Genomic DNA, 4,933 nt, shown 5'->3' on the forward strand with positions numbered 1-4,933 from the left:
CTCCACGCCACCTCTCCTGCACCCACATGATTCTGGAACGCTACCAAATAAACTAGCCAAGACCTTGTCAAATGTGCATTAATTTAAGGTTTCAGAAAAATTTAAAAAGCCTTAACTTTTGATTCGAGTATCAGAATTCAGGACTGTTTTCACTGTTCGGTTTCTCATGACAAGTTCTTTAAATCTAGTTCCCATATGGATAGATTTCGTCGAACTTTTTTGGGTGGGCAACTTTGAGTGTAATGGAGGCAACTTTAGTGCTATATATAGGGAGACAAATCCTTTTTATGGCCTAGTAGGACTTCTATGATGTTGGTTTGTGTAAAACCAGGAAAATTAGAAAAAATATGAGGCACCTTTAATACTATCTCCAAGCAACTTCATAGCAGTATGTGTACCTATGAATGCCTATCATGGTTGCTTAGTTTCCTATCGTTGATGGTCAGTTTCCTACGGTTGATGCTCAGTTTACTACAAGTACTATAAAATTGCCTATCATTGATTCCCAGTTGCCTACTATTGATACAATAATTTCCTACAATTACTACTCAATTGCCTAAATTTGCAAATCAATTGCATGTTTTAACAAAAGCCTAACAAAACCAAGCAACTATCCAGGCAAATCCAAGAGACTACATTACCCAAAACACCGTGCAAAACTATCCAAGCAAAACCAAGCAATTGTCCTAACTAAACCAAGCAACTGCATTATGACATGATGTAACTCTTCTAGCAAATCCAAGAGACTGATTTGTCCCCGTACCAAACCAAGCAACTACATTACGACTCAACGCAACTCTTCTAGCAAGTCCAAGCGACTGCTTTGTCCCTCACAATTCACATAATTACCAATCTATTGAATACAAAAATTATCCCACTAATTAAAAAAATGGCATGCATTTGGATAAGACCCTTGTTTTTTTTCACAAACTTCGTAACAATGGTAGACAACTAGGAGAAATGTTTTATCTCCTTTTACAAAATATGAATATGGGATAATAGGACAATGTATGCATAATATATGTTGTATGGACCTTCATAACACAAGTTTCCTCCTTTAGTACTGAAAGTTGCCTCCATGTAATTCCAAAGTTGCCTACGGATGCTGTCCAATTGCCTACATATGATGAAAATTTATCCGACATGGTTTCTTTGTTTTCTATGATACACTTGCCAGATAAATTCACTAGTACACATGATGCAAGGAAGTTGCTTCTGTTTAGTAATAAAGTTGCCTTAACTAGAACCAAACTTGCTTTTAAAAAAAAATCGCAACATATTTATATGGGATCTAGTTTTGAAGACCACATTGCGAGAAATCCATGATGAAAACGAATCTTTGTTCTGATGCACGGTTCAAAAATTATAGATTTTTGAGAAAAAATGTGACGAAATAAAATCGGATGACACTAGCGTATGCATGCAATTAATGCTTAGGGACCATCCACCACGTGATGGAGGAGGAAGGAGGCCGTTTCTAGCAGTTTGTTGCATAGCAAAATTGCGTCAGCATCGGACGGCTCGCGTGCGTGCGCTCGACTCCGCGCAATGTGCAGCTGCATTATCTAGCATTTAGGGAAAAACTTCCTCTTAAAATCCATAACATTTTCCAAAATGCGTGGCTATTCTTTAAATTCTAGAATATTTTGAAAAAACATTAAATATCATTTACAAATAATGAACATGTTTTTAATCCACAAATATTTCTTTAAAAATACGAACATTTTTCAAATATGGGAATGTTTTTCAATTTTTGTGATTTTTCGTAATTGTTACAATTTTTCAAAATTTTAATTGTAAAAATATTCAAAAAGAATTCTTAATATTCATTTCTTACTTTTTAGACAAATATTCATTTCTTACTGAAAAGACAAAATACTAACCCCACAAAGAAGAGCAAGCCGAAAAATATCCCTGGAAGAGTGAGCAGCTCAACACGCCGAGCTGGTTTGGCCCACTCGCATGCGTCATGTCTGTTTCCCTTCAAATTTGATGCGTCAAGCGTCGGGACCTCCTATGTGACATGCTCTGTGGCAAATTGCTGCCCCGACGCACACACGGAGCCCCGACTAGGCCGACCCAGCAAAAAATCTGAAGGAGGAGGGAATTGAACTACTTACCTCCAGCTCGGGAGGCATTCTCGCTAGCCACACGGGCTGGCAAGACCTACTAAAATTCAATAAGCGCGAACTCATAAGGAATGTACAGACGGAGATCTGATCTTTTTCAGAGTTTTCGATCATTCTCTTGGAAGGTATGTACAAAGTTTTAAAAATTTGAGTGATGTTTGAAAACGTGAATAGAGTTTTGAAATACTAAACAAATTTTGAACACTAACCGAAACATGTGAAAAAATTGAAATTCAAACACAAATATAAAAACATGAAGAATTTATAAAAACATGTGAACAAAGTGGAAAATGTGAACATATTTTGAAATTCAGAACATTTTTTGATTTTAGAAAATAAAATAAAAACAGGGACATTTTTTGAAATCTTGAACATTTTTGAAAACATGAACATTTTACAAATTCAACAAGATTTTTTGAAAACACAAACACTTTATTTAATTTGAGAACAAAATTTGAAAATGGGAACATATTTCGAAGGGTTGAACATATTATAGAAAAGCGAACAAATTTCTGAAATATTCAGAGTTTTATTAAAAGACAAACATTTTTTAAAGAAAAAACACGAATAACCATATGAAACGCAAAACACTTTTTGAAACATGAACATTTTTTTAAATGGGAGCAAACTGAGAAAACCTGAACAAATTCTGAAACTTATGGACAATATTTCAAATCCTAAATATTTTTCTAAAAATGTGAACAAATTTTGAAAAATATTTTTTTTCGAAATGTTGAACATTCTCTGAATTTTGAAAAAATAGTAAAAAAAGTGAACAAAATTCGAAATTTCGAACATTTTTCGAAATACAAGAATAAATTTCGAGAATGTGAACAAAATTTGAAATTTTTGAACATTTTTTACTATCTTGCAGAATTCTTGAAATTTCTAATTTTTTAAGATAAAAAAGAAACAAGAAAAGAGAAAGGAGAAGAAAGAAACAGAAAAATGGAACAAGAAAAAACGGAAAAATAAAAACCGTAATCGAAAAACTAGAAAATGAAAGTGTTTAGGAGACTTCTGGAAGGTTCCCAAACCCGAACACTTGGATGGGCAGGCCCATACAATCGATCGAGGTGTGCGATGCCTCGACTGTTTGCCGCAAAATGCGCCAGATAGGAAATTCGTCAAGCGTCAAATGGCAGGTCTCCCCACACGGCATAGTGAGCAAACACGTAAGGCTTTGGGCTGGCACCGGGAGAGCTCTTTTTCTTTTCTTTACTGGCTCTTATTTGGGTCCCAAAATTTAAAATGATTACAAATTTTAAAAGTATGTGCATGATTTTATTAATCATATGTGAATTTATTTTAAATAATCATGAATTTTCAAAAGTGCTCAGGATTTTGTGATGTTCATGAACCATTTAAAAATATATCATGTTTTCCTAATGTTCATGAATTGTTTTTTAAATATTCATTGATTTTAAAAGAATTCATTAATGTTAATAGAGAAAAAATGAACCAAAAAAACATAAGATCATTAGAAAAACAGATAGCCATAAATCTCTATGTCTACTTATTTAGAAAGGACCTATGGTTTCATCTTTCACTTTTTCTCCCCACCATCCCTTTGTCCAACCTCCCACCCTTCACCGATTTTTTGGATTCTCCATCCCCTTGTGGTATTCATCTATATCTACTATACAACTTTAAAATAACTTACGTTCCATCTTTCACTCTTTCTCCGACCACCCCTTTGTCCAACCTCTCACCCTTCACCAATTTTTCCTGGTTTGCATCTGTATCTCTATATATACTACTTAAAAAGAACATATGGTTCCATCTTTCACTTTTTCTCCCCACCACCCCTTCATCCAACATCCCATCCTCCAACTTTTTTCCTGGTTTTTCATCCCCGTCTGGTTTTCATCAAACCAATATTTGTTAACCCAATAGACCAGGTCGATCTTTGGTATTGCAATAAATTCATGGCCCATAAATACATTATTTCTCTTGGTAAAATCTGGTACTTGTCAGACATCTTTGATAACCCAATAAAGAGCAATAAATTCTTGGTAATATCTTGTATTTGGTTACTCAATATAGCAGATTAATCATGGGTACATAGCTATTATAAGTTTAAGAAATAGTTGGAAAATCTATACTTTATACCAAAAACGTAATAGTATTTTATCTATTAGCTTTGCATGAAGATTCGTCTCGTATGGTCCTCTTATTCTATTAAATAATATTTGGCCATGTGCACGGGCACATGCCAATAAACTAAAAGGATGATAAAAGGAGAAAATGGCGCTCTACCCCGCACTGGGCCGACCTAACTAACGACACGTGGAAGCCTGTGTGCCATCTATCCCCTGCCGTATGCGTGGAATAGGTTTTCCCAGTGAAGAAGCCGACGATGAGGAAGATGCAGGCTAGACCCTTGATGCATTGCACGAGGGAGAGAGAATCCCAGCATGAAGTTGACATATGTTGCTAGAGTTAACCACAACTAGCAAACATGCCCCTGCATTGCAATGGGAGAGAAAAGTTAACGTGCTTCGCTGTGAAGGAAACACTGATTGTCATTAGTTAGGTTGGCCAGGTAGAGAATAAGTTTGACAACGACAAAAATGATGGTCCATTTAACAGTAGCATTCTTTGGGGCGCTAGTTTGAAACATACATCATGAATCCTAGTCAACTAATCGGATGAACAATCTTATCTTTATATCACCTTACCGATAATAAAAGAAATATCATACACGCACTACTTATACTGAGTTACCATCACACAATAAAAATGTGATATGCTTTGTCCCTTATCCAGGCATGCATGCTTTTGTCATCCCGCTTCCTAGTCTA

Source organism: Triticum aestivum, chromosome 2B (genome assembly GCF_018294505.1).
Source record: "Triticum aestivum cultivar Chinese Spring chromosome 2B, IWGSC CS RefSeq v2.1, whole genome shotgun sequence".
Classification (NCBI taxonomy): Eukaryota; Viridiplantae; Streptophyta; class Magnoliopsida; order Poales; family Poaceae; genus Triticum; species Triticum aestivum.